The sequence below is a fragment of the Amia ocellicauda genome, chromosome 6 (assembly GCF_036373705.1).
Source record: "Amia ocellicauda isolate fAmiCal2 chromosome 6, fAmiCal2.hap1, whole genome shotgun sequence".
Taxonomy (NCBI): domain Eukaryota; kingdom Metazoa; phylum Chordata; class Actinopteri; order Amiiformes; family Amiidae; genus Amia; species Amia ocellicauda.
In genome coordinates, this window is record NC_089855.1 from 11,170,495 (window position 1) to 11,179,605 (window position 9,111).

The following is a 9,111-nucleotide window of genomic DNA, read 5'->3' on the forward strand; positions in this document are numbered from 1 at the left end:
ATTTTTTGTTAATTACGTTTTCAGATTCTGTAAAACACATTTATTTGAAACTGACTTAGTATTTTGTAAATTACAAAAACTATACAAAAAAATAAAATAACAAAACAGCTAGACATAAGTGCAAGACAACCCAAATAAATAGCTTTCATTGTTGATTTAGGTATTTTTCATAATTTAATGAGGTGATAATTAGTTTACAGTGAATTACCAAATACTTTCATAATTTAAGGGCTCATAAACACAGATGAAGCCCATGAGGAAAAGTAGCAAAAGATATAGTCCTAGTGGGGGCTGGATTTCTTAATTAACTAAGTGACAGAGAGGTTTCCATCAATACACTCTGAAGCGTAGTCTTATTTAATCCCCATGATCATATATCACTCTGGAGGTCAAAAGGTGAAATACGTCTGCAGTCCAAATCCACATATCAAAATGGTCTTGTTCTAAATGAAGCTCATTAATCATTTGCTAACCAGCAGAGAGGTAAAGCTGGACAGATAGCACATGACATACCATGTTTCGACAATCAGACAATATTTCCATTCCAATAAAATGAACTAGGGTTTTCAAAACTCAAACTACAACAGGCATCCTGATTTGAGAATACAAAAATGAGAGCAAGACAGCTTTCAGTGGTTGATATATTTAAATATGTTGTTTAAAGTCTTTGTTCTTGATTCAAGACAATGTCTGTAAAGTTCTCAACCTTGTATTCGCAGAGAGTTTTACCAGCCCCAGGACCCCAAACTATAGTGGAAATTTATGTTAATTACGTCAAAGATGTTCCTCGCAGACCAGCAACTGGTAAATTCATTTTTTTTTCTGTTATTAATGATCTTTCAATGTGAATGCAGGAATCTGATTCTAAAAGGCCATCATTTAAGTTCGTGTTTTTAATTACAAACTGGTAATTTGTGGAAATGCAAAGTTAACAGCAGGATTTCCTGAGTAGTGTAAATACTCTATGGATTATTATGTAACACTTAACATTGACAGAATAATATTACAACAAAAATGTGTTAATTTAACTGAGCCTCAGAAACTCATCTTTAACTATAATTTGGACACTACCGTAAAACTTGGAGAAATCTTCTGGGTTTTGGCAGAATGTTTATAGCAAGATAATTATTAATTATTGTTGCCAGATTATTTATGTATTTACTTATTGTTAAAATAACCTAATGCAGTGGATTTCCTGTATCAAAATATCATGGATTAATACTAAGCTGTGGCACCAATACAAACTATTACACAATGCTGTCAGCTTTAAAGTTACCTTATTTTGCTCAGATAATGGGAGGCAGTTGCTTAAATCGCACCAGCTTATTTGTTAAGAGCTGTGTCCCCAGGGATTTTTAGTTCCTAAAATACCTAAATAATGGAGCAAGACCACCACTTTTGAACATTCTGCACCCAGAACTGAGAAACCACAAATTTTCAAGCATGACACTGTAACTATGCTGTTTCTGCCACTGGACATGCAGTGTTATATGAAACTAAGGCCTTCTGAAATAGTTTCAAAATAAATAGGCGACATTCAACATCAAGTTTTGCAGAGTTTTCTTGTTGGTTGCTTAGTAACATTCTGTTATTGCTCAGTTTCGTTTTAAATCTGCTTGAAATGTTTGGCAACAAGTAGTAAGTATTTAAAGTTTATAATGAAGATAAAAGTGGATCCGTTTTCTCTATTATCTTTGTTCCAAAATAAAACAATTCCAACAAGTCTTGAAAGATTCTGTATCTTCATTATGAAAAAGATTTCTCACTATCTATTTCCTGAAAGTAATAAACTAAAACTGTTTTTTTAAATAGCATGAGTAAACATAACTATGGAAAGGGGAAATTAAATTTATATTTTTCAGTCTTTTTTTTTTTTTTTTTTGTAATTGCTAGCTAGAGCTTCCTTGAAGTTAAAAAGAACGGATTCAGTTTTTATGCTCAAGAAACAGATCTGTGAGTCAGTTCATTTTACAGGTGCTGGCAGGATGTTTTGTTCAGTCTTTGGTGTTTTTGTTCGCTCAGAGAATGCAAATATTTTACTCACATATTTGGAACAAAACAAATGTAGACACAAAGTGGATAAAAAAACTGCCTGATAACTGCACAGCACAATTCACTTCCAGCTTAATTACTTTCTGCTCAAATGTATATTTTAATGGACAAATTAAACTATTTTTATTAAACAAAACCTAAAAACATATTAACGATTTGACTCTGAATTAGCATGGAGTAGCCAATGTCTTTTGTGAGACACTGGCTATATAGAAGAGACTGAAGAACAATTGATAAATGTTTCAGTTGTTCTTCCAGTCAAAACACTGTTCCTCTCTTAGCTTCACAATGAACTGCTCTTAAATTTATTGCCAAAAGAAAAGCAGTTCATCTACTGTCAAGTTCTGAGAGAGAGCTAAATGATATACATTTGCACACAGAGACACACAGTGTAGAATCTATACACAGCACTACAGTCTGTATATGACATGGATACTTAATTAGGATACATGTGATGTCCGCAGTATTACAGAGCAGATTTGATCAAATGGGAATTTATCAAGCAGTATACCTTAAAAGATGTAAAGTGCTGATAAGGATCTACAAAGGCACATGGAGAGTGTGATGCAGCATGATGCTTTATTTAAAGCCACCTGCAGAAACTATGTGGAGACCTGTGCATGTACAACTTACAAGTGGACTTTAGTCTGTTGACTCAACAAAAAGGAGGAGCACAACAAGCTAATCTGTATCGGTTTCTCAAGTTGACTGCTCCGAGTGTAGGTTTGACAAAAAGCAGCCTAACAGTTTTGGTGGTATGATCAATGGCATTTGTATTCCTGTGGGACATGGTAATCATTTCACGGAGTCAATCATAATAATAGTACCCCTAATCCCGTTGAGCCGTCCCCATGGTCAGACTGACTGGTGCCATATAACACGATTATAGCTGCATACACCATTTCATGGGATTCTTGTTTGTAACAAATAGTTTACTCATGTATTATTATTATTATTATTATTATTTCTATAATTTAAGAACTCCTGATCACTCATCATCCTGAAACCTCTAGCCCATTCTGACACCTGTGTTTTCCTACATTAGTAACCTGATTCATGTTTTCCTCATTGCATTACTGTACAATGTATCACCTACACTGCCAAGCATTATATAACAAGCATGTACTCACTGCCTTCTACATTGCACTGCTATTTTGTGTAGCCAAACAGCATGACCACTCTTCAAAAGCATTAGCTAAACAACACACAGATTTGAGATGTACACTAGAATAAGGTCAGAATAAGGTCGAGGCAGTTAAATCATGGTCCAGGCTGGACACGCATGTTATTTTTGCACAGCACACTGATACCCCCATGTGTGATGGGAATGCACTAGTGCAGTAGGTCGATCTGGGTCCATTGCATCGGAGGATCCTGCTACGTACTCGGCACTCACTGGAGCTTATTTTGAAAATGGCTTCATGCAAATCCCCGACACAGACAGCACTGCACAACACGCAGGATATGAATCAATAATTCAGTTTGCCCTGACGATTTGATCAGCTACACGAAAGTTTATATCCTCTGCAGGCGTATTGGGTCCTGCAAGTCTGCCTACATGGTGCCTACATCTCACAATGGGGACCGGCGCTACAGAGTAACCCTTTCAATTCCAGACATGCGCTTATTTCACTCATGTTTGCAAGCTAAAACAGGTGTATAATCGGTGTTATAAATCTAATATCACACATGTGCATCATTCTTGACATGTCGGTTTAGAACAAATAAAGAAACATATCAACCGAATGCTTATTTCCACATTGCACTGGATCTAGCGAAAATTACCATAATTGAAATCAGTGTAGCATCCTCATCCTCATCCTCCTCCTCATCATAAGATGCTGTTGTTTTTTCTGCAGTTGTTTATCACGCCACTTCAAACCAAATACACTAACTTCTCATCTGACGTTCAATTGAATCGGGAAACAAAGCTAACAGAGGCTAAATCATACAAACACCTTCTCGCAGCCTATTCTTTTCTATGGGTGTGCAGATATAAAAAGCGAGTGCATTAACAGACTATACAGACTTGCACTTACATTGACACGACACATGAAAGGGGTCCTTCCTGGTTGACAGTCGCTGTTTCACTTCATTTTAAAGCCATTCTGCTCAATTCCTTGTCTGCTCGTCTCTGCAGTCGCCCCAGCGCGCACCGCCTCTCCGTGACGCACAGTGACGTCACGCCGCCGTCTCCCACTTCCTCTCGCACTGGGCCAGCACTGGCGCAATGGTGCTTTCATGGTAATACCCGTAAGGAGTTCAACCAGTGCCGCTATTTGAAAGCCATATTGTAATTGCATCATAGTTACAGCAACCATTTGGCAGTATACAACACTCGTCTCAGCTCTAGTGTGGCAATCAGATTATAATATAATATCAAGCACTTAATTGTGTTCATGGTATTCTTTCAGCTAATCAGAGACATTGTGGTTTACTGGGAATCGTGCTCCAATGATATGCAATCACCTGTCATGCTCTCATTCACATGGTCCAGTTATTAGCTAATGTACACTTCGCCACTACAATATATCATGTTACTGACCTGAACTAAAACACTGCGAACATCTCACTATTATTTTAAAACCTGCACAAGTTTTTCATTTAGTGCCTGCCTTATACTCAGATGACACAATAACTATGTAGGGCATCAGCAGTGGATATTGGAAGCAGTTTCCTAATATAATTCATTTATTGTCCTTCTGGAGTTTCATTAATCTAGGTAAATCCTCAGGTGGGAAAATAAGGAGATTGGGCTCAGCCTCTGTAGAAAATGAGAGTCTGGCATGACCTAATAATTGTGGAATAGCAGTGGTCTTATTTTACTGCCCATTTAAAAGGTGACAAATGCATTTTTCTCCTAAAATCAACCCTTTCTATTACTAACTCAGGCAGTGTTTCACCCTGCTCTAAAAATGTCTTCAGGTTGTTGAACAATTGTTCTTCCCCCCCCTGCCCTCAGTGGCTGAAGATAATTGAACAGCTGCTGGAAATCCAAATGGTCACATGATTTACTGTTAATGTTGTCTCCCCTTACCTTGCTCATTAGTTTGGTTGTAAAAGTAAACCAGAATCAGTTGATATTTAACACACACACACACACACACACACACACACACACACACACACACACACACATTTCAACTGGCCTCCTTTATTAAAGTCACTGTATCCTTCTGAAACATTGTATCCAAACACATGGACTGTTATACTTTCACTCTTATATGATGGCAGACAAATCTTCAATCTGAGGTGTGTATTAGAGGCTGTCAAGCTATTTTACAAATAAATGCTGTTCTTTTTAAATGCAGCATCTGTAATTCTAGTTGGTATTCACACCATTAACCTGAAACAATATTATTCGAGATGTATCTAGTTTAATACATATTAATTTAACTGTGTATCATTGATGATATCTTTTCATTACTGAACACATGATTCAGCCTAGAGACAATTGTAGAGAACCCAGTTGAATGAATGAAGACAGGGCGTGTGGAAGCTTTGGACCGCCACTAATATTTACCTGTCATTAAGCTACAACCGTAAATAATTTCAACTTCTTATACACTTCACATGTTCCTATGATTCATCTAAAATATGTCTTAGCATATTATATTTTGGATATGCTAAACTTTGATCTTCAGTAGTGGTTTGTGTAAAATATTGAAATAATACTCTATTAAACTAAACAAATCTCTAAATTAAATTCATTCAAATAAAGGATGTTAATATTTCTGAGAATACAAGATTATATATGTGTAAAAATTCTTTTTTTATTATTATTATTTTGACCAGCTTCCTTTGAATATTACATCCATGCATAAACATAGAACTGCTTCCATCTAGCGGTTTAATATCATATTGCAGTGAATCTTAATGACCCATTTGGTTTAACCACACAATGGGCATTTTTGTGCTTACAATTATAAAGTTAAAGCTGTCTGATCATCAATCTGTCATCTTGTTTTCTGCCATTAGTGGGCCCTTTACATTAGTTTATATTTTGTATAATTTGTAGGGGTAGCAATGAAAAGAAGAATGCCACAGATTCAGAACAGCACAGGCACAGAACAGGTGACATTGCCAACGTGATTGTAAGATATGATGGTTTAAGATGTGAAAGAAAACGAGAGGTAGACATGTTAGAGGTGGATGACGAGTTTTGTCGTATAATCTTTTTCTGAATAACGAAGGAATTTTTCAATGATAATATCATTTTTGCCAGGGTCGTGGCATCTTTGCCAGTGGATGTTCCTTCGATAATTTCTTGCTGCCCGATGGACGCACATTCTTCCCAGGCCAAGGCATCGATGTCTGTGTTCCCAGGTGTGGCTCTGGGGGGAACAGCCTGCAGCTTGCACCACATCTCTGATGACATCTCCCTCACCACTGCAGAGGTACAGCCCTCTCTGCTCACCTCTCTATTTTAATACCTTGTTTTTGTTTTTAATCACACAAAGTCACATTAGTTTGAGGTGGCGGAAATTGGGTGAAGAAAAGATCTGCACTTACTCATGGCACCATGCATATGAAAGTATGTTACTGTTTTAGAAATGAAATGCTAAAGATGGACAGGAGTGTTGAGTATTTTGTGGCTTTCTAAGTCCCAGTGGTTTAGTTATTTAGTTCAAAAACTTTGCAAATCAGTACATTTCAGTTCTTAAATAATGTGTTTGATATTGATGGTAACAAAAAGCAAGGTGCCATGTTGTTGGATGTTGGACTGTCCACAGTTGGTGAAGCAGCAGGACTTCCCACACTGGTTCAGACCTGGACCAAGAAACAATACCAAACAGGCCTCAGGAGACAGACTCAGGCTGGGATGACATCAAAACTCTGCTCAGAGGCCACTTCATTTTTATCTTAAGAAGTGTCTTTCTTCTCCTCCTAAATGTAACTGCTGAGAAGCCCACGTCTGTAGTTTGCTGATAGCAAGTGACTCAGTTTTGATCTTTTATCTTAATGTCACATGGGGAGATGAGGTTCTTTATTATTTATATTCTTATAGTGTGTTATTTTTGCTTTGCTTATGTTTCTTTATCCTGTTCTTGATTGGTGTGGGTGTTATTATGATTACTTGTTCCTATTTATTATCTTCGTTTCACATGTGCTTTTAATGTATTGCTTTATGGTTTTATTATTTAATAAATTAATCATGGGCAGACGGAGACAGTGAGTGCACTGAGTCTTGAGAGAAAGACTTTGTGGACCTGCGTGAATGAGAGATTCGAAGCCGGGGACGGAAAATCCCAGATTGGAGTGCGTGAGAGACTGCTAAGGGGATGAGGACGTATCCAATAGACGAGAAGTGCCAGAGACTGCATTTAAATCTTAAAAACAGCATGGGCTGAAAAGAGGTGAACTCTCCATATATAAGTAGGAAACTACATTGATATATTTTATTCAATATTAACTATTATTATTATTTATTTCTTAGCAGACACCCTTATCCAGGGCAACTTACAAAATATAAGAGAATTATAAAAGTGCAATACAGTCTAGAATTACAGATGAAAGCATAGCACAAACTACAAATTCAAAATTACAGTTAATACAAGTCCTACATCCTAGATTTTTGAGCTAATAATTGCAGCCTAAAGGGTTTGTATGTGTTCTCACGTTATGTAGCAACAGGTTTCCAAAATGAACATGATACACGTGCTCTAGAAAAGTGAATGTTGCACCTGATTCAAAGTTTGGGGAATGTGCTGAAAACTAAGATGTGATGGATTGTCTTGTTGTGAAAAACTGTGCTCTTCTGCATGAGGGGGGAGTTTATATGGGTATAAGTAATATGATTTTGTTGTCTCTTCTTTGTACGAAAAGCCCATAAGTGATTTGTCTGGTTTCCCAAGCTCTGTGTAGTGCTGCTTGCCTTCTGTACACTCTCTGGCTGGATGCTGGGTAGGTATCATTCATTTTCTCTGCCTGTTTTAACGATAATTAATCTACTGGCTTGGGCCTGGGTGTGCACTGAGCTGAACTCTCCTCTTTCAGGGCACATTTATATTAGTAGACCTCATTAGGAATGTAACCACGAACATAACTTCCCAAGTTTACAAACTAGATGAATAACGTCAGCAGATGGCATTGTAATAAACTTTTTTAAAGGAATGTTCCTTAGAATATGATTCGAGATGTCAGTGCATTAACTCTTTGACAGTCTGTTCAGATAACAACTAATTTGTTTCTCTTTATAAGCAGAGTGAGGTAAACTATCCTGAAGGTGCCAGTGGTGGGTAAGAGACAGGTTTCTAATTCTCCTGCCTCCTGCCTCCTCCTCTCCAACTACATATTATTTTGCACGCACACCACCCTATTGGCACTGGTACGCACCTGTCCTGCACGGTCATGGCCGGTACATTCAGAGCCCAAGGGGATGGGAGGACTGGACACCAGTGTATGTGCCTTCTGCTCCAGCTGAGGGACATGACACTGAGATGAGCCGGGTCTCCGTCTGGAGAAAGGAGAAGGATTTTAACAAAAAAACACACACCCTATACCAATCAATTAAATTCTGCCAATTTATAGACTACTCTTGCACTGAAAATACTGGGAATTCAATTTCATCCCAGTGCCGGTAAAGGGACAGGTGGACAAATGTAACTTAGTCATGGCTGCTCACTCCGTGTCCCACAGGTGGCTACTGCATGTTTAAGGGGCCTGTTTGGGCCCTAGTGGTTCGGACGCCTCTCCCTTTCTGTGGGACAATGGGGTGTGTTGAGTAAAGCTCAGGCAGACACTTCAGGAGCACAATTAGTGACTTCTGGCCAGAGCAGCAGGAAAGTGACAACAGTGTGTTGGTGAAGACTGTTAAGTAGAGAGTCCAAAGAATAGAAATGTGAATGAGTCACTAAAATAATTTTAAAAAAGGTGATCACTTAGAAATCCTTTCATCCCTCATAATCAGTTTGTTTGCATTACTTACCCTTTGCCTGCCTGCCTCCCTCGTGCTGAGATCAGGCATTCTCAACAACCAGACTTTCCTGTGTTTTATACACACGACAGTCAATTCTGCTCAAGCACTGAATTAAATCTGATCAGAGAAACGGGACTTAT

At 37.9% G+C, this 9,111-nt stretch overlaps 1 protein-coding gene across 8 annotated transcripts in view; it reads right to left on the reverse strand.

Moving 5' to 3' along the window:
* LOC136750945 (inositol polyphosphate-4-phosphatase type I A) overlaps positions 1-4,235 on the reverse strand; it is a 51,812-nt gene extending 47,577 nt beyond the window's left edge. For 4 of the 8 annotated variants that reach the window (XM_066706127.1, XM_066706130.1, XM_066706129.1 and 1 more), the window contains exon 1: positions 4,092-4,234. The gene's annotated coding sequence lies outside the window, so the exon portion shown is untranslated. Of the gene's footprint in view, positions 1-4,091 lie in introns of all 8 variants that reach the window. The other 4 variants (XM_066706133.1, XM_066706131.1, XM_066706128.1 and 1 more) reach the window with 2 other exon arrangements.
* Positions 4,236-9,111: the final 4,876 nt, after the last annotated feature.